The sequence below is a fragment of the Colobus angolensis genome, unplaced genomic scaffold (genome assembly GCF_000951035.1).
Source record: "Colobus angolensis palliatus isolate OR3802 unplaced genomic scaffold, Cang.pa_1.0 Scaffold122, whole genome shotgun sequence".
Lineage (NCBI taxonomy): Eukaryota > Metazoa > Chordata > Mammalia > Primates > Cercopithecidae > Colobus > Colobus angolensis.
In genome coordinates, this window is record NW_012113364.1 from 4,055,715 (window position 1) to 4,077,608 (window position 21,894).

The following is a 21,894-nucleotide window of genomic DNA, read 5'->3' on the forward strand; positions in this document are numbered from 1 at the left end:
CCAGGCTGGTCTTGAACTCTTGACCTCAGGTGATCCACCTGCCTCGGCCTCCCAAAGTGCTGGGATTACAGGCGTGAGCCACCATGCCCGGCCTAATAACAGAATACTTGAAACTGCGTAATTTTCAAAGAAAAGGAATTTCTTACAGTCCCGAAGGCTGAGAAGTCAAAGTTCAAGGGGTACAGCTGGTGAAGGCCTTCTTACTAGTGGTGACTCTCTGATGAGTCCTCAGGCAGTACAGGGCATCATACAATAATATAGTTTGGATATTTATCCCTGCCCAAACCTCATGTTAAATTGTAATCCCCAGTATTGGAGGTTGGGCCCGGTGGAAGGTGACTGAATCATGGGGACAGATTCCTCATGAATGGCTTGGACCATCCCCTTGGTGATAAGTGAGCTCTCGGTCTGAGTTCACACAAGAACTGGTCGTTTAAAAGAGCGTGTCATCTCCCCTCTACTCTCTCTCTCTTTCTTGCTCAGGCCCTGGCTTGTGATGTGCTTGCTCCCTCTTTGCCTTCCTCCATGATTGGAAGCTTCCAGAGGCCACCCTAGAAGCTGAGTAGATGTCAGCACTCTGCTTCCTGTAACACCTGCAGAGCCATGAGCCAATTAAACCACTTTTCTTGATAAATTACCCAGTCTCAGCTATTTCTTTATAGCAATGCAAGACTGGCCTAATACACATGGCAAGGGGACTGATTGTGCTGACTCAGTTCTCTCTTCCTCTTCTTGTAAAGCCAAAAGTACAACTCCCATGATAGTCAATTCACCCCTACCCCACCACAAATGTCTTTGCCTTTTTCTTTTCTCATGCCTTTTCTTTTTTATTATTTATTTGTTTGAGATGGAGTTTCACTCTTGTCGCCCAGGCTGGAGTGCAATGGCATGATCTCGGCACACTGCAACCTCTGCCTCCCGGGTTCAAGCAATTCTCCTGCCTCAGCCTCCCTAGTAGCTAGGATTATAGGCATGCGCCGCCACGCCTGCCTAATTTTTGTATTTTTAGTCGAGACAGGGTTTTGCCATGTTGGCCAGGCTGGTCTCGAACTCCTGACCTCAGGTGATCTGCCCACCTCGGCCTCCGAAAGTGCTGGGATTACAGATATGAGCCACCATGCCTAACTACCTAGCATAAACGTTCATCTCCTCCCAGGAGTTGTTCTTTTTTATTTCTATTTTTTGAGACAGGGTCTTGCTCTGTCACCTAGGTGGAGTGCAGTGGTGTGATTATAGCTCACTGCAGCCTCTGGGGCTCCAGCAATCCTCTGGGGCTCAAACACATCTCGCTAATTAAAAAAAAAAAAAAAAAAAATTTTTTTTTTTTTTTTGAGATGGAGTCTTGCTCTGTCGCCCAGGCTGGAGTGCAGTGGCGTGATCTCGGCTCACTGCAAGCTCCACCTCCCGGGTTCATGCCATTCTCCTGCCTCAGCCTCTTGAGTAGCTGGGACTACAGGCGCCCGCCACCACGCCTGGCTAATTTTTTGTATTTTTAGTAGAGACAGGGTTTCTCCATGTTCGCCAAGATGATCTCGATCTCCTGACCTCATGATCCACCTGCCTCGGCCTCCCAAAGTGCTGGGATTACAGGCGTGAGCCACCGCGCCCGGCCTTTTTGTTTTTTTTTTAGAAACAGGGTCTCACTGCATTGTTCAAGCTGGTTTTGAACTCCTGGCTTCAAGCAATCCTCCTGCCTCAGCCTCCCAAGTAGCTGGAACTACAGGTAGACATCACCACATCCAGCTAATTTTTATTTTTTTTTACAGAGATGGGGTCTTGCTATGTTGCCCAGGTTGGTCTTAAACTCCTGGCCTCAAGTGATCCTCCTGCCTTGGCCTCCCAAAGCTCTGAGATTACAGGTGTGAGCCACTACACCTAGTCCTCCTTGGAGTCTTACACCAGCTTTGCTTTCCTCACTGAATGCTCCTTTCCATTCTCTCCTCTTTACTTCTCATTTCATCTTTCAAACTGTCAGAACAGCCTCGCTAAGAAATATAGGTGGAATCACAGTTCTCCACCCAGAAAATCACTCAATGCTGAGTTTTATAAATAATACTACTTTATAATTATTAATAATAATTTATAATAAATAATTAGCATGACATTCAGGGACCTCTATAATCCTTTCATGCTGTTCCAGTTACTATGTCTACAAAACCAGCCACCCCAAAACTTAGCGACTTAAAACAATGGCATTTGTGATGCATCTAGATTGTGTGGGTGAGGAGTTCAGAAAACAGCTCGGTAGAGTCATCCTTGCTTGGGGTCTTTCCCTTTGCCCTCAGAGGTCAGCTACAACTTGATGATTTTTGGAGTTTTCTGGACACTTGATGGTGGCTGCTTTCAAGGTGGCCCACTCACGTGGCTGCGGAGTTGGTGCTGACTGTTGCCTGAGGGGATCTCAGTTTCTCTCCACAGAGCTGCTTGAGCATCCTCATGGTATGGCAGTGAGCTTCCTCCAGAATAAATGATCCAAAAGGCCAAGCAGAAGCTGTAATGTCTTTCATGATTTAGCCTTAGAAGTCTCACCTTGTTAGAGGAGACAGATAGCTAGACATGAGCAAGAGTGGGGACATTACTGGATATATACCCAAAAGAATACAGTTCTATTATAAAGGCACATGCGTGCATATGTTCACTGCAGCACCATTCACAATAGTAAAGACATGGAATCAACATAAATGCCCATCAATGATAGACTGGATAAAGAAAATGTGGTACATGTACACCATGGAATACTATGCAGCCATTAAAAAAGAGCAAGATCATATTCTTTGCAGGGACATAGATGGAGCTGGAGGCTATTATCTTCAGTGAATTAACACAGAAAACCAAATACCACATGTTTTCATTTATAAGTGGAAGCTAAATGATGAGAACACATGGACACAAAGAGGGGAACCATAGACACTGGGGCCTGTGGGAGGGTGGAGGGTGGAAGAAGGAAGAGGATCAAGAAACATAACTAATGGATACTAGGCTTAATACCTGGGTGATGAAATAATCTGTACAACAAGCCCCCATGACACAAGTTTACTTATAACAAACCTGCACCTGTTCCCCTGAACATAAAATAAAAGTTAAATTAAAAAGAAAAAGAAGAAGAAGAAGGCCAGGTGCAGTGGTTCACACCTATAATTCCAGTACTTTGGGAGGCCGAGGTGAGTGGATCATTTGAGGTCAGGAGCTGGAGACCAGCATGGCCAACATAGTGAAACTCCATCTCTATTAAAAATATAAAAATTGGCCGGGCATGGTGGTGGGCACCTGTAATCCCAGCTACTTGGGAGGCTGAGGCAGGAGAATCACTTGAACCTGGGAGGCAGAGGTTGCAGTGAGCTGAGATTGTACCATTACACTCCAGTCTGAGTGACAGAGTGAGACTCCATCTCAAAAACAAAAAAAAAAAAAAAAAAAAAGAGAAAATTTTTAGAGGTAAAAAAGAGAGGTCTGGAAAGTCTTATACTCCAGGGACTACCCAAAACCTGAATGCTCTATATAAACAGAGAGGAAGAAAAATAACTAAACAAAAAGAATTTCTTCTCAAGATGCTCAATAATCACTCACTCTACAGTTACCCTGTCAAAACATAGCTACATACTAATAAAGAGGAAAAGGAAAAATTCCTAAAATATACACAGGCATAATAAGTACAGATTTAATCACTATACGGCCTTCCTGGGTTGACAATAATAAACAGCACAGTGGCTCATGCCTGTAATCCCAGCACTTTGGGAGTCCGAGGCAGGAGATCACTTGAGCCTAGGGGTTTGAGACCAGCCTGGGCAAAATAGAGAGACTCCCCCCATCTCTACAAAAACTACAAAACTTAGCCGGGCATCATGGCACACGCCTGTAATTTCAGCTACTCAGGAGGCTGAAGTGGGAGAAACACTTGAGCCCAGGAAGTCGAGGATGCAGAGTCATAATTGTGCCACTGCACTCCAGGCTGGGCAACAAAGCAAGACCCTGTCTCAAAAAACAAAACAAAATCCCCAAATAAATTACATGGCCGTTAGGTAGGATTTGTATCCAGCACCAATAATCAGGAAGGGTCCTACAAACCTAGGGCGGGAATTAGGCAGAGACCTAAGGGAGGAGCCAAAAAAACTAGACAAAGAGAAAAAGGAGAGACTTAGGACAGAGGCAGAAACTTCAAAAAAGAGGCCAATATCATCAAAACCCAACACAGAGGCCAGGCACGGTGGCTCACGCCTGTAATCCCAGCACTTTGGGAGGCCAAGGGGGCGGATCACCTGAGGTCAAGAATTCAAGACCAGCTTGGCCAACTAAAAATACAAAATTAGCTGGGCATGGTGGCAGGCACCTGTAATCCCAGCTACTTAGGAGGCTGAGGCAGGAGAATCGCTTGAACCCAGGAGGTGGAGATTGCAGTGAGCCAAGATCACACCACTGCACTCCAGCCTGGATGACAAGAGTGAAATTCCGTCTCAAAAAACAACAACAAACCCAACACAGAACTCCCAAGCTGCTGCTGGTTCACTGTCATCTGTATTCTACTCTACCTCATCTCTGCAGCGTACTTCCCTTTAAATAATTCTCTGCTTCTTATTTCACTTCAGTAAATTCTCTTTTTTGGCTAAATTAGTGGTTTTGTCCAAAGTCTTTCTCCCAAGATGACAAAGAACTGAGAAGTCCTATACTTCCTGGTACTGGCATCACCACTTCTGCCGTATTCCACTGGCCAAAGCAGTTCCAAAAGTCTGCCTAGGTTCAAGGAGAGGGAACGTAGACTTCCGCCTCTTGATGGAGAAGTCAATATCATATCCTGAGAACAGCAAAGAGGATAGGATATATACTAGTGCTGCCTTTTCTGCAAAATGCGCTGAGCCACGCAACCCCCTCTTCCACGTTTCTCCAGGCACTCGGGCTTCACATGCTGGCCATGTGCTTTCACAACCTTGTTTCTTTCCTTTGCTGTCCCGTTGAACAGGAATGCCCTCACCCACTTCATCATCCTTCAAGGGCAGCTCAAATAACACTTCCTGGGTGACATTTCCTGGATCCTTTGGGGAAAATGAAGTATTTTCCCTGTGCACTCCCTCTGCACCATGGTTGGACCTCTAGTTAGCATGTTTTCCTCTCTGCTATATTATTACTATTATTATTTTGAGACAGAATCTCACTCTGTTGCACAGGCTGGAGTGCAGTGGCATGATCTCGGCTCATTGCAATGTCTGCTTCCCAGGTTCAAGCGATTCTCGTGCCTCAGCCTCCTGAGTAGCTGGTACTATGGCTACTTTTTGTATTTTTAGTAGAGATGGGGTTCCCATGTCGGCCAGGCTGGTCTCGAACTCCTGACCTCAAATGATCTGTCCACCTCAGCCTCCCAAAGTGTTGGGATTACAGGCATGAGTCACCACACCCAGCCTCTGCTATATTATTTAAGTCTATCTCCCCACCCCCACCGTGAGACTGTTAAATTCATCTTCCAACCTCCATTGCCTAGCCCATAGTCTAGCCCAGAGGAAGTTCTGAATAATTATGTTTGCCAAGTTACGTGTACATCTGAGAGATGGCCCAAGGAAGACAGGCAGTCATGGCAGGATGGCCATGATTCTGTGTGGAGCATCAGCTTCTAGACCCATCAGGCTTGTTCTAAGTCAGGGACCTTTTGTTGAGGAGATCCTGCATATTGGTGTCAAAGCTGGTCCTGGTGTCCCAGATCCCAGGATTAAGGTAAATATGCACAACCATGTTTGTGAAGCAGAATTGCCCCTGGCTGGGTCTGGAGCGAGGAAGTTGTGGAGGAAAACGTTCTTAGTTACAGTTACACTCGCTCAGCCTTGACTACAGCCTGACACTGCAGATTCACAGTCTCAAATTTAACATATCCAAAATGTTCTGTTTCTCCCACCCAGTCTCACCCTGGCCCAGCCTCTGCCTCCCCAGGTCTTCCCATTTCAAAACACAGCCCCCTTTGCCCAAGCTGAAAACCCTCCATGACCACTCCTTGAATCCTTTCCTGTGTTCACACCCTACACTCCAGCCATCAAGTCCCAGCAGCACCACCTTTGAATAAACCCTGAATCTGATCACTTCTCCTCTTCTGCCCCAGCACCCTGGCCAAGCCACCACCATCTCATCCAGATAGTTGCAGAGGCTCCAGATCATTCTCTACTTCCACGTTCTCCTCTCTCATCCTGACCATCTGCACAATAGCTCAAGTGACCTTTCTGAAACATACATCAGGTCGCATCACTCTTGTGTGCAGACCCCTTCCAAGGGCCACCCATAACCCTGGGGGGTGAAATCCCAGCTCCATGCTTAGTATGAAGGCCCTGAGTGATGTGCCCTTTGGTCACCCCTTCCTCTCCTCATGGTCACTCGGGTGGCTTTCCAAGCTCCAGTACCATTGGCCTTCCCCTCTTTCTCAAGCATGCCAGCCTTGTTCCCATCTCCAGCACTTCGCACTGGCTGTTCCCCACCCTTGGATGCTCTTCCTTCCATCTCATGATTGGCTCTTTCAAAGAGGATCTCTAGCTTCTGGTCACCCTCTCCCACTGCCCTGCTTTTCCTTCTTCTGTGATTCTTATCCCTACTAGAATTACGATATGTAACTATTGGTGGACTTTGTAAACCAAAAATCAAATCCTAAGCTCCCCAAATGACTGAATGGACCTCACTCCCTGAATCTTGGACAGAGGGGCCCCAAAGAAAATCTGAAAACCTAGTTCAGGCCATGATGGGAAGGGAGGTTGGACACACCTCACTCTACCCCTTCCATTTTGGAGTTTAGGCACAACTGACCAACATTAACATTAAAATAGAGACCGTAAGACAGAAAAAAAAAAGACTCTGTAGTAATAAGGTACCCAACTCCAACTTGACCCTGGTACAGCGTCACATGATACACAGCAGGCCCTGAAGGAAATCAAACTATTTTACCCCCAAATATATTTGTCTGACATATTCTGGAATGGCCCCGCAAAGCTGTCTCTTGAGGGGGAACATTTGCACTCTGTAGAGAACGCCCTTCCCTTTCTGGGTCTATTCCTGATCCAGGAGAGATTTAACTAAGCGTCTGACACCTTTTAAGGTCTGATAAGATACAGTTACCATCAATTTTCTCTGAAGCCTGCTACTCAGAGTCTTCGTCTACATAACAAGAACCTCAGCTTCCACAACTCTCCTTTCCTTTCTCCTGACTTCAACTCTTCAGGCAAAGCTTAACTCTTTCAACCAATTGCCCATCAGAACATCTTTGAATCCACCTATGACCTGTAAGCTCCTCCTACCCCTTGAGATGCCCCACCTTTCTCAGTGAACTAGTGTATACCTTCCATGCATTGATTTATGTCTTTGGCTCTAACTTCTGTCTCCCTAAAATGCATAAAACCAAGCTGTAACACAACTACCTTGGGCACATGTTCTCAAGACTTCCTGAAGCTGTGTCATGGGCCATTTGGCTTAGAATGAACCTCTTCAGATCTTTTACTGAGTTTAGATTTTTCATTTGTATTTTTTGGTCACCAACTTGTTTGTTGTATGTCTCTTTCAGTAAAATGTCAAGTCCAGGAGACCAGAGACCATGTCTATCCAGGGCTGTGTTGGTCCTTGGCACCTCTCCTGTCTGCAGCATGCTTTGCACTGGGTGTGGATTTGGGGAGGCAAGTGGCAGGAGGACCCTTACTCACCTAAAACAGGCAAGGAAAGAGGCAGTACAAGAAGCAACAAAACAAACAGAAAAAAAAATAATAAAGCAAAAAACAAAAACAGCTGGAATCAGAAAAGAGTGACTGGTCTTCCTGAAGGAGATCTGTTGCCTTCTGGGGTATCGTACTCCTAGCCTCTGCAGAAATGGGGTCCTTATCCTTTGGGGCTTGTTCCTTGGGATCATGTATGTGTGGGGGCCTCAGGGTTGGGGAGTTTCCAGAGAAATGCAGAACTGCCCCCACATGTTCTGCAGCCCCTTGCCTGTTTTCTCCCTTCCCAGAGGAGCCTTGGAACTGGATCTCACCCAAACATAGCTGCCCCCTCAGCTTCTGTTCATCTTTTGGCATGGGGATTATATTCACCAAGCTGAGCAACTAGCGACCTCCTTCAGCACCCACTGGGGAAGAAATCATTAATGCCAAACACAAAGAAACTCCAATTTGCAGTTCCTTTACAGCCATTCCCAGCATTCGGATAATGAATGTGTTTTGCACACAGTTGTAGTAGGTAGGGCTTCAGGAGACAGGAGTAAAGAAGTCCCAGGTCTTTGAGCACAGGCAGCTCTGCTGATTTCAGGCAGTGTGACCTGTGACCTGAAGTCTTCCTCTGCGAAATCGGGGTGGTTGTACATACCTTGTACATACCTGCTTACCTGGCAAGCGTGATGGGAATCAGCAATTATGACAATGGACAGGTCGCTGCTTGGTAAACAGTTTCATTCCACTCTATCTTTGATTGCACCTCACTTGGATATCCCCTTTGCAACGTAAGGAACTCGGCTCCAATTTTCCTGAAAGAGCTTGAACTTGGCTTTCCCTTAGCACAGTCATGCTGTTCATGATTGTTGTAACCACCTTGCTAACCCCAAATAACAAGAAGGCCAAGGCTCATATAAAGAACTCACTTGCCCCTTAGACTTGGAGTTGATGTTCAAGAGGAACATAGGAATATGCTGTGGCCTTTTCAAGGGTCCCTAGAACCCTCCTCTTCCCTTGTTTTCTTGTGAATCTCTAGGCAGAGGGAGATGGTCAGCTCCTACTCTGTCCAAGTAAGTGGATGAGGCGGGGAACCAGGGGGCCTCCGCAGAGGATGGTTAGTGGCTCGAGGACAGGTTGGGAAGGGTACAAACACAGGCAGAAGAGCGTCTGGCACCTGGTGGGTCTAAGGGGTGGGTCTATTCCTCAGGGGGACCATGAGAGACACACAGCATTCCTACTTTTCAAGAGGAAAATTGAGTGTGCTGTGTCCCAGAAATGTCCTGGATGAAACAGCTTCTCATCTTTGCGCTGCAGTGACTCTGGGCCCCAGCCTTTTCTTGGGGACTGGAACCCTTGCACTGAGAATGCTGACCAGCAAGGCAAAAATTATGAGTTTGTCTTCCTGATAACCCGAAGGAGTGTGTGTGTGTGTGTGTTTGAATGAGTATCTGTCTCACACTCATTGTCCATTCATCCATCCATCCATCCACCCATCCATCCATTAATCAACAAACTTGTACTGGGCTCCTAACATACAGGACTTCCACACCTGTTACCTTCCGACCTTTTCAACCCTGTGAAGTCAGGCCACTCATCCCATCTTACTACCAGTGCCACTGAGGCTTAGGGAGTCTAAGAGCTTCCAGGGTCATGCAGTGACATCATGTAGGGTTGGGATTAGAACCTAGATATTCTGTCTCAAAGTCGACTTTTCTATCTAATGTAGTAACAGCTATCGTTATGTCCAGTTTGTGCTTTGTGTTAGAGCCTGAACTAGGGGTTTTATGCATATCTTACTTAATACCGACTGCTCTGGTTTGATCGTGTGTTCCCTCCAAAATTCATGTTGAAACTGAACCTCCATTGTGGTGGTATTGAGAGGTGGGGACTTTTTGGGAAGTGATTAAGTCATGAGGACTCCCACTCTTATGAGCAGATTAATGCCCTTTACTTCTCTTATTCTTCTGCTCTTCTGCCATGTGAGGACTCAGAGTTTGTCACCTTTCCATCCCTTCCTCTATGTAGGGACACCTGGATGGCCCCATCTATGAGCAATGGGCCTCCTCCAGACATCAAACCAACCGCTGTCATGATGTTGGACTTCCCAGCATCTAGAACTGTGAGAAATAAATTTCTGTTCTTTATAAATTACCCAGTCTATGGTCTTTTGTTATACCAGTTGAACAGTTTGGATATTTGTCCCCTCCAAATCTCATGTGAAAATGTGATCCCCAATGTTGGAGGTAAGGTCTGGTGGGAGGTGTTTGGGTCATGAGGTTGGATCCCTCATGAATGTCTTAGTGCCATTTTCTCAGGAGTGAATGAGTTCTCACTCTTAATTCCCATGATGACTGATTCTTAAAAGGACTCTGGCACTTCCCTCCTCTCTGTCTTGCTCCATTTCTCATCATGTGATATGCTGGCCCCCTTTACCTTACACCATGAGTGGAAACTTCCTGAGGTCCTCACCAGAAGCAGATGCTGGCACCATGCTTCTTGTGCAGCCTGCAGAACTGTGAGCAAAATAAACCTCTTTTCTTGATAAATTACCCAGCAAACGGACTAAGACACCCACCTTTTGAGGTGAACAGTATTCACCCAACTTTCCAACTGAGTCAATAGAAGCCAAGAAGGGTTAAATTATTTGCCCAAGGCTATTCAGTGTGGAAGTTTTGGTACCCTGGGTGGGACAGACAAAGCGGCTGGCAGCTGCCATGGAACCTGCAGCCTGGGGAGAGGGAGAACTTTGCCTTGGAGAACAGAGGGTGTGGTAGCTGTCTCAGGCCTCCAGAGGTCCAGCCAGCCCTGGGCCAAAGCATTCTGCAGAAGTCTTTCATAGAGGAGGTCCTGTGAGCCCAGGGGCCCAGGGATTTGAAACTGGGATTTGAACTCTCATCCTTCTGAATTGAAGGTCATGTCTGTGCTACAAATCCCACCCTCCACCCCCTGCTTACAATGCATACTTAAAAACCAGCTTTATTGAATATAATTCACATGCAATGCAATTCATTACACAACTCATTGGGTTTTAGTATATTCACAGAGTTAATTGTCACTAGAATTTTAGAACATTTTCATCACTTAAAAAGGAAGCCTTATCTTTTATCTGTCATCCCCCAAACTCCATACCCCTGGGCCCTAGGCAAGCGCTAAGCTACTTTCTATCTCCATAGATTTGCTGATTCTGGACACTTCGATACAAGTGGAATCATATGATATATGATCCTTTGTGACTGCCTTCTTTCACTTAATGTGATGTTTTGAGATTCATCTACATTTTAGCATGCATCAGTACTTATTGTTTTTTCTGTGGCTTAATAGTATTCCACAGTGTGGATAGTCCACAGTCTACATTTTGCTTATCCATTCATCAGTTGATAGTCATTTGAGTTGTTTCCACTCTTGGCTATGGTGGATAATGCTCATAATGCATATTTAAAATTTTTTATTTAATTTTTAAAAATTTTTTATAGATGTGGGGGTACACATGCACTTGTGTGTTACCTGAATATATTGCATAGTGGTGAAGTCTGGGCTGCTAGTGTACCTATCACCCAACTAGTGTACATTGTACCCAATAGGTAGTATTTCATCCTTCAGCTCCCTCCCACCTCCCCACCTTTTGCAGTCTCCAATGTCTATAATTCCACTCTGTATGTCTGTGTGTACCCATTGTTTAGTTCCCACTTGTAAGAGAGAAAATGTGGTTCTTGACTTTTTGTTTCTGGGTCATTTTACTTAGGGCAATAGCCTTCAGTTCCATCCATGCTGCTGCAAAAGATGATTTCATTCTTTTTCATGGCTGAGTAGTATTCCATGATGTGTGTGTGTGTGTGTGTGTGTGTGTGTGTGTGTATGTTATATATAAATATATATACACACACACAAAATATATATATATATATGTTGTGTATATATATGTACACACACACACAGACCATGGAATACTACTACAACAAAAATGCAAGATATATATGAGATACATGTCTAGATCTCACATTTTCTTTATCCAAACATCTATTGGTAGACACTTAGGTTGATTCCATGACTTTGCTATTGTGAATGGTGCTGTGATGAACATATGACTATAGGTGTCTTTTTGATAAAATTTATTTTCCTTGGGTAGTTACCCAGTAGTGGGACTATAGGACTGAAGAATATTTCTATTTTCACTTCTGTGAGAAATCTCCGTACTGGTTTCCATAGAGGTTGTACTAATTTACATTCCCACCAATGATGTATGAGCATTCCCTTTTCTCTGCATTTTTTCCAACATCTGTTGTTTTATGGCTTTTACTAATAGCCATTCTGACTGATAGGAGATGGTATCTTATTGTGGTTTTAATCGTATTCCTCTGATGATTAGTGATGTTGAGCATTGTTTCAAATGTTTTTTGGCTACTCGTTTGTCTTCTTTTGAAAAATGTCTGTTCACGTCCCTTGCTCACTTTATAATGGGGTTATTTGTTTTTTCCTTGTTGAGCTGTTTATGTTCCTTGTAGATTCTGGACACTAGCCATTTGTTGGATGCATTTACAATGCATTTAGAAAAGAGAAGATAGGAAAAAAAAAAACAACAACACAGAAGATAAAAGAGACCCAAGGCCTGGGCAGTTCACATTGCCTACTTGCCCATCTCAAGAATGGACAGTGTGCTGGGTGCTGTGGCTCACACCTGTAATCCCAGCACTTTGGGAGGCTGAGATGGGCAGATCACCGGAGGTCAGGAGTTCGAGACTAGCCTGGCCAACATGGTGAAAAAAAAAATGGCTGGGTGTGATGGCACATGCCTATACTCCCAGGTACTCAGGAGGCTGAGGCAGAATAATTGCTTGAACCCAGGAGGCAGAGGTTGCAGTGAGCTGAGATCTCGCCACCGGGATCTCAACTCCAGCCTGGGCGATAAGAGTGAACTTCGTCTCAAAAAAATAAAAAAACGTTAAGAATGGACAGTGTGAGGGTGGTCATGGCGAGGACAGAGAGCTGGCCTATCTGCCACCCACCCTGAGGCCATGCCCCTGGGCTTAAATAACCTCCTCTATGAGAGACTTCTTCAGAATGCTTCAGCCTATGGCTGGCTGGACCTCTGGAGGCCTGAAGAGAGCTGCCACACCCTCTCTTCTCCAAGGGAAGGTTCTGCCTCTCCCCAGGCTGTAAGCGCCATAGCAGCTGCCAGCTCCCTGGTCTGTTACATCCAGAACAGGGATCAGGGAGAGACAGGGTGCTGGCATTTTCTCTGTACACTCCTATAGCCAGACAGCCCCAGGCCCCCGCCTCTCCTGACACAGTCACATACCTCAGCCTTTGAATCAATTTTGCACCAGCCAGGGCACCACTTAGCAGGTTCGTTAGGTCTCTGTTGCTCTGCTGGAGAGGAAACTCATTTGCAGGGTAATTTAAAAAGCCTGTTACATGCATCTGATTCCAGAAATGAACCTTTTGATTCCTCAAAGAAGAAAAAGTAAAAGAAACTTAAAAGGCGTTTATTACTTTTTTAATGAAATGGGCAAGATGTGGATTCTCACTTCAGGAGAAAAAGAGCAGGAGAGATTGCTGGCTCAGTGGGGACCCCTACCTTCAGCCCTTGCCCTTCCAGTGGCTGAGAGAGATCAAGTGTTGGTTATCTCCTTAGAAAGGTGTCCGGCAGTCTTGATGGCAGCCACTGTGAGTAAGCCTTGGAGATACTGAGGTAGGATAGGTTTTGATGGGAGCTGGGCCACTGTATGTCAGTGGGGAAAAGTACCAGGAGCTAAATGTGCGAGCTACAACAGAACACCATGTTCTGGGCAGCATCATGGGCCTCATAGTTGCAGAATCATTTAGAAGAATGAAGGCAGAAGGACAGGAGACTCCGAAGTAGATAGCATCAACGTTGACTCGCTCAAAGTGGGAAGTGGGCTCAAAGTCAGGAACAGAGACTTTCTGGGCCAGCACGTTACAGAATCTGAAGATTTCTTGGAACAAGAAGATTTGTTAGATCTGTGGCCACCAAATGAACCATGGTTACGGAGGCGGGGGGGCAGGCAGGACAGCAAAAGCAGAAGCTCTCTTGGTGCCACCGTTAGAAGGACAGAGATGAGTCAGTGGTTTGGGGGGACATATTAGTAATAGGACATGTCCTGTTACTCACAGTTCTGCACTGCTGGGGACACATCTGCAGAGCAGGCCTAGGTTAGCAAAGGGACCAGATGTCCTTAGGGTTTCTACCCCACACCTGTCTCCTTACACAGGTGTCCCAGTGTGACAACAAGCTGGTGATACTCAATGTACTCCTGCATCTGGGGTGGCTTGCTGTGCACTACCCAGTGATGTGGACTTGGGACCATGGGAGAGGATGCCTCCTCATTCCAGGGATTCCTGGGCCCCTCTGCTGGCCTCAGGCAGGAAAGGGCTGGGGAGTTGTGATGGGGTACTTGAATGATGGGTTCTGAGATCCAAATTTGGGGAAACGGTGAATCAGGGAGATTGAAGAAAGAGCTTCAAGTCATGGGGAGCTGCAGAGTTTACGAGTCTTTGGGGCTCCCCGTTGAGGCAGAGCTAGTCTGCATCTCAGGGGCTCCCTTTGCCTCTGGGTCACCACCTAAACAGTTGGAAAGCGGTTTGTTCTCCAGGTGCCCTGGGACTCATTTTGATGCAGTATCAGAGCGTGGCATAGCACAGCTGGAAACTGTCTTAACTGTGGGGTCCTGGGGTTTTAAACAGATGCCAAAACCCTAAGGGGTTGCTTAAAAGGAGTCTCTGGGAAACTAGAGGGAAAGAGGGCATGACAGAATTGGCCAGCAGCTGGCCTACATAGAGTCTTTGTGCAAATTAGAAAAAGCAGCCCTATTGGGCAGATGCATCCCTTTAGGCGGTGGTACCAGATAGAATCTCTTTGCAAAGAAGAAGACATATGATTTGGCGGATGAACTGCAGGCTGGATTTGTGTTGCCTCTGCGCAGTCTACAACCTACTCAACCATATGTAGGCTGCATCATGACCCTGCGAAAAATCTCCACGTCTTCATACCTGGAACCTGTAAATGTTATCCCTCATGGCAAAGCAGACTTGCAGATGTGATTAAGTTAATGATTTTGAGATGGGGAGATTAGCCTGGATTATTGAGTGGATGCAGTGTAATCACAAGGGTTCTTATAAAAGGGAGGAAAGAAGGTGAAAGGAGGAGGTAGGAGATGTGATTCCAGGAATGGGTCATGTGCCAAGGAGTGCAGGTGGGGGATGCTTCTAGAAACTGGAAACGGCAAGAACACAGATTCTCCCCAAGAACTTCCGAAAGGAATGAGTCCGCCAATACCTTGACTTCAGCCCTGTGAGATCTGGCTTTTGACCTCCAAAACAGTAAGTTAATAATATGTGTTGTTTTAAGCCACCAAGTCAGTGGTAATTTGATACAGAAGCAGTAGTGTATTAGTTCATTCTCACGCTGCTGTAACGAACTGCCTGAAACTGGGTAATTTATAAAGGAAAGAGGTTTTATTGACTCACAGTTCCGCATTGCTGCAGAGGTCCCAGGAAAGTTAAAATCATGGCGGAAGGCAAAGAAGAAGCAGGATGGAGTGAGCGGAAGCAGGGGAAATGCCAGATGCTTATAAAACCATCAGATCTCGCGAAACTCACTCATTATCAATGAGAACAGCATTGGGGAAATTGCCCCTGGGATCCAATTACCTCCCACTGGTCCTGCCCTTGACACGTGGGGATAATGGGAGAGATTTGGGTGGGGACACAGAGTCAAACCATATCAAGCAGGAAATAGCTCTTCCGTTGCCTCCTTCCTCAAGCAAGCCTTCTGTTTTCATCTGTGAAGTACATTGGAATTCCAAGTAAGATTTCATTTGAAGAAGCAGGACTGCTGCTGAAAGCATTTGAAAAATACATTGCTAGATGGCAAAGTATTGCTTCAATGTTAAATTTACTGAAGTTGATAACTGCACTGGAGTTCTAAGAGAATCTCCTTATTCTTAGGAAATACACACAGAAACATTTAGTGTAGTACATGGAACTTATTCTGAAATGGTTCAGAAAAATGTGTGTGTGTAAGGTGCACATACATACATATATGAAGAGACAGAGTGATACATAAAACTGGTGGAAACATCTTCACAATAGGTAAATCTCAGTGAAGGCATATATATGCATGTTCTTTGTGTTCTTACAACTTTTCTATAAATTTCAAGTTATTTCCAAATAACAAAGTGAAGAAGAAAACCTGTGATCCAATTTGATATGATTTGGTTATGTCCCCACCCAAATGTCACCTTGAAATGTAGCTCCCATAATTTGCACGTGTTGTGGGAGTGACACGGTGGGAGGTAATTAAATCATGGTGGAGGTTCTTTCTTGTGCTTTTTCTCATGATAGTAGTAAGTCTCATGAGATCTGATGGTTTATAAAGGGGAGTTTCCCTACACACGCTGTCTCTTGCCTGCTGCCATGTAAGACATGAGCTTGCTCCTCCTTTGCCTTCTGCTATGATTGTGAGGCCTCCTCAGCCATGTGGAAATGTGAATCCATTAAACCTCTTTTTCTTTATAAATTACCCGGTCTCGGATATGTGCTTATTAGCAATGTGAGAACAGACACAACTTCTCTCCGGTTAGGGATGAGAACTTGGAAAGTCATAGGACCTCAGAAATAGTTTGTAGCTAAACTGAGACCACTGGCCCCTGATGTTAATGGTGTTTTTTGAGGCAAACACTCCTGGGAGTTGTAGTATATTAAACCAGTTTATTCTAAGGTGTTGATGACTTCCCAGGGGGCTATTCTTCTGACTATAAGATTTTGGTTGCCCAATGACTTTCTGACCATAGATGGAGCAGGGAAATGATCTCAAAGGGTGACAAAAAGCCCAGAAACTTTCCAGTTTTCTTCATGAGTGGTCTTGTCCTAGAAACATCCCATCGTGACATTATTTGCCACTATCCTGAGCATATAAAGGTATTGGAATTCACGAACTGTCTTTCCAGTGTCCCAGGGAAGACTCTGATCATTCATTCATTGATTTATCTAATCAATAAACATTTATTGAACACATGCTATGTGGTCAGTTTATTATAAGTGCTAGTCACACAGTGACAAATAATGTAGCATGAATAAGTGAGACAGTTTGCATGGAGCTTACATTTTAGGGGAGAGAAAGGATTAAGAAGTAAAACAAAAGAAAAATTTTGTTTAGTGGTAAAGAAGATAGCAAAAAAGGGTGTTATCATAAGACAGCAGTTCCCAAATATTTTGATTGCATGCCTCTTTATCAAAACATTTTGAGCAGGCTGGGCATGGTGACTCATGCCTGTAACTTCAGTGCCTTGGGGAGACTAAGGTGGGAGGATTCCTTGAAGCTAGGAGTTTGAGACCAGGCTGGGCAACATAGTGAGACCCCATCTTTAACCCCCCCAAATTTTGAGCACTTACTGTAATACATGCACACATTTAGACATATGCATAAATAACTGTTTATAGCTAATATGACGTACCATTGTACTAAGGCATTATAAAACACACAAAATAGAGATGTTATAAAAGTGGGGTGAAACATAACAGAGATGAAAATTCTATCACTTTCTTCTTGTTCCTCATTATGTCATATTTGGCACCCCAGGGGGATGTGCAGGGCTCTGAGGCCCCCTGAGGGAGAGGAAAGGGATCAGAATGGCCAAGGAAGGTCTTTCTGGGAAGGAAAAGGAAAATAAAATATTGCAACCCTAAGCTCACTTGCTAAAGGGAAAGTTAAGCTTGGAAAACTGATTCAGTAAAACTACCTTCCTTTTGTTCCCAGACAGCTGTAATTTCACACGCTTACTTTATCTTACGTAAAATGTAGATCTACCAAGGGAGATGAATGCAAAATTGAGTTTCCCCCCAACTCGGCTCTTTTCACATGTAAAATGTGGATTCAGTCAGCGCTCTTCAAAGCCTCACAATGATGTGACCACTTGCCTCACCGTCTACCCTCCCCCTCCTGCCCACTCTTTTCCCTTGAAATATTGAAGTTCACAAAATCCTCTTTGGAAAAAGCACAGGCCACAGATCTGACTGTAACTTGTGTTTCATTTTCCCAGGTGTGTCCTCAACCATGGCAAATTAAACCTCTAAATCCACTGAGACTTGTCTCGGTCACTTTCGGTTTACAGGGGAGATAGCATTTGCTTTGAGCCATAACCATGGAGAAGGAGTTGCCAAGGGGTCTTGGGGAGAAGCTTCTAAGTAGAGGACCGGTAGTTACCAGACCCAGAGGGAGGGAGTGGGCTTGGTGTTTCTGAGGAAGAGACAGAGGGTCAGGGTGGCGGAGCAGAGGTAATGCAAGGCAGAATAGCCAGAGTGCAATCTAAGAGGAAGGCAGAAGCCAGATCCAGGAGACCTGCAGGCCCTTCTGGGAGTGTGGATTTCATTCTAACATCCCAGGAAGCCATTAGAGGGCTCCCAGCAGGAAAATGATATAATCACTTGTATGTGTGTGTGTGTGTGTGTGTCTATATATAGACACACACATACATATAGATACATACATACATATATATACATACAGATGTAGACACATACACATATATACATATGTATTTTTTGGGTGGGGGAGAGGGACAGGGTCTTACTGTGTTCTCCAGGCTGAAGTGCAGTGGCACGATCTACTCACTGCAGCCTCAAACTCCTGGGCTCAAGCCATCCTCATGACTCAGCCTCCTGAGTGACTGGGACAAAAGGTGCACACCACCACGACTGGCTAACTTCTAATTTTGTAGAAATAGAGGTCTTGCTATATTGCCCAGGCTGGTCTCGAACTCCTGGCCTCAAGGGATCCTCCCACTTTGGCCTCCCAAAGTGCTGGGATGACAGGCATGCGCTACTGCACTTAAACCATATGTACATTTTAAACAATTTTACCAGCTGCTCTTAGAGAAGACATTGTAGGCTCGGGAGCAGAAACAGGAGAGCAGACAGAGCTTTCTGCAATAGTCTGGGTGGGAGATGATGGTGGTTTGAATTAGGGTGGCCAAGGAGCAAGAGGGGAGCAGATGGATTGGGATCTATTTTGGAGGGAGAGTTGACAGTTTAGGTGGGCTGTGAAGGGGTGAAGGGTCAGGACTGCCTCTTGGATTTCTGGCCCGAGTAACTGGGTGAAAGGGGGTGCCCTTCACTGACATTGGAACTCGGGGTGAAGGAGGGGCTCAATGCCAATCCTGATGGGAAAGAGAACAGGTGGACTCTTTTTTTTTTTTTTTTGAGATGGAGTCTCGCTCTCTCACCCAGGCTGGAGTGTAGTAGCGCCATCTCGGCTCACTGCAATTTCCGCCTCCCCAGTTCAAGCGATTCTCCTTCCTCAACCTTCTGAGCTGGGATTACAGGTATGGGCTACCACACCCAGCTAATTTTTTTTTTTTTGTATTTTTAGTAGAGACGGAGTTTTACCATGTTGGTCAGACTGGTCTCGAACTCCTGACCTTGTGACCTGCCAGGTGGACTCTTATATGTATGACTGTGTATACACATGCAGGGAAAGTCAGGACTGTGGGTGTACATTTGAGCATTGTGGAGGAGACAGGTGGAGGCTTCTGGGCACAGCTGGCCTGTGCATGGTGTCAGAGAGCAGTGTGTAAGTAGCAGGGGGCAGCACGGGAACCCAAGACAGGAGAAAGCTGCAGAAAGATAGTGAAACATCACTAGACAGGCACTGCACCCTCATTCAAATTTTGCCCCCATTCAGTCGAAATTGTTTTGCGTTGTGAAGTGATATAGCTTTATTGCTGCAGCAGCCTCAGGGTTCTGGAGCTGGGAGGCTCAGAGGACCTTTGCTATGGAAGAATGTCAAGTTCACTCTCTGGCAGCAGGTGGCTGGCTCAGAAACCTCTGCATGCAGGAGCCCACAATGGTCCCTGAGGAGGCACTTGTGCAGCGCCCCCGGACTCTCCTCCCTGACTCCTCTCTTCCTCTGCATTGCAGCTGGTTCCCAGGGCATGGAGCTCATGACACCTTGACAAATGATGCAGCCCAGCAAAGCAAATCACTATTCCAGCAAGAGAGATGTAGGCTTCTCCAGGAGGGCCAAACGCATTTTCACACGTTTGTCTGTAGAGCTGGTACACTGCCCAGTGAGAGATTCCTGCAGTAAGCAATAGCATTTGATTTTCTTATAATAGCACTTAATATGTCTTTTTTTTTTTTTTTTTTTTTTTTTTTTTTTTCTGGAGACAGGGTCTCACTCTTGCCCAGGCTGGAGTATGGTAGTGAGATCATAGCCCCCTGCAGCCTCCAACTCCTGGGCTCAAGCGATCCTCCCATCTCAGCCTCCCAAAGTGCTGGGCTTACAGGCATGAGCCCACCCTGTCTGGCCCAGTATTCTCATCTTAACTTAAACATTATTTTCTGCTAACTCCAAGTTTTAAGACAAAGTTTTGCTCCTTTTTAATGAATTGCAGATTGAAGACTCATCTCTGAAGCCACCTATGACTGGTAAGTTCCTACTTCAAGATTTCACCTTTTTGAGGCCCAACCAATACATACCTTCCATGTATTGATGTATGTCTTTGCCTACAACTCCTGCCTCCCTAATATGTGTAAAACCAAAGTGTAATCTGACTGCCTTCGGACCACCTACTAGAAGCTTCTTTGGTTTGGGTTTTCCCTGGGCCATAGTCACTCACACGGGCTCAGAATAAACCTCTTTAAAACATTTTACAGAGTCTGATTTTTCCATTAACAAGTTCAAAATACTAATTTTTGAGCTAGCTCCCAGGCATCTAATTAACTGGATACTGGAGGCCCAGGGTTGGCAAGGACCCAAATGAAGACTGAGGGCATCTTTCTCTGCTGAGCCTGAACCCCCATAACTTCCCACAACACCTCCTAAGATAGGGAGTTCGCTGCCATAATCTTCAGGTGTTTCTCACTTTAGAAAATTCTTCCTTAATCCAAGGCAAAATTCTGCCTCTTGTCATTTCCATTTATTGATCCTGATTCTGTCCTCTAGATAGGAAACAAAACAAAGCTTTTCCCCATGAAAGCTTAGGAGGAAGTATTCAGTGTTCTTCATAATCTTCAAGAGCTAAACCTTTTTTTTTTTTTTTTTTCCAGACAGTGTCTCACTCTGACTCATTCAGACAGTGTGTCACCCAGGCTGGAGTGCAGTGGTGCGATTTCAGCTCACTGCAACCTCCATGTCCCCGGTTCAAGCAATTCTCATGCCTCAGCCTCCTGAGTAGTTGGAATTACAGGTGCATGCCACCACACCCAGCTAATTTTTGTATTTTTAACAGAAACAGGGTTTCACCATGTGGCCAAACTGGTCTTGAACTCCAGATCTCAAGTGATATGCCTGCCTTGGCCTCCTGAAGTGCTGGAATTACAGCGTGAGCCACCGCCCCCAGCCCAGCTAAGCCTTCTTGAAGCTAAATGTTCCCAGGTCCTCTGATGGCTCTTCTGATTTTGGCATTTTAGAAGTTTGTCCTTCTGGTCACAGCGTGGGGCCAGACTGGCCTTAACTGGTAATGTAGGAAGAGAGGGACCAGATATGCCCCCCTAGGGACCCAGTTGATATGGACAGGAGGTGCCTATCTGCAGGGCAGAACACAGACCCCAAGGGGTAATAATGGCTAACATTGATCAAGTGACCAGTATGTACCAGGATTTTGTACAATAGGAAAAACAAGTGAAGTAAAGATATTTTAGGATGAATAAAAACTGATAAATCCCTTATAGCATGTCTGCACTTGAAAAAACCTAAAGGAAGTCCTTTATACTGAAGGCCAGTTATACCAAAGGGAAATACATAGACAGTCAAGAATTATGGGCAGCAGAAATAGCAATCATGTGAATACATATGTAATCTACATTTTCTCTTTTTAAAATAGTTTTATTGAGGTATAATTGATATACAAATACCTGCATAATCTAGTGTGTACATTTTGATGAGTTTGGACATATGCATGCACCTGTGATGCCATCACCACAGTTAAGGTAACAAATACAACCATCACCTCCAAAAGTTTCCTTTTGTCCCTTTGCTTTTTGTGTGTGTGGTGATAACACTTAAAATGAAAACTACCCTCTTACATTTTTTTTTTGGTTTTTGAGACAGGGTCTCACTCTGTTGCCCAGGCTGGAGTGCAGTGATGCAATCCTAGTTCACTACATCCTTGAACTCCTGAGCTCAAGTGTTCCTCCTGTCTTAGCCTTCTGAGTATCTGGGACTACAGGTCTGTGCCACTATGCCTAGCTAAATTTTTTTTGCTTTTTTTTTTTTTTTTTT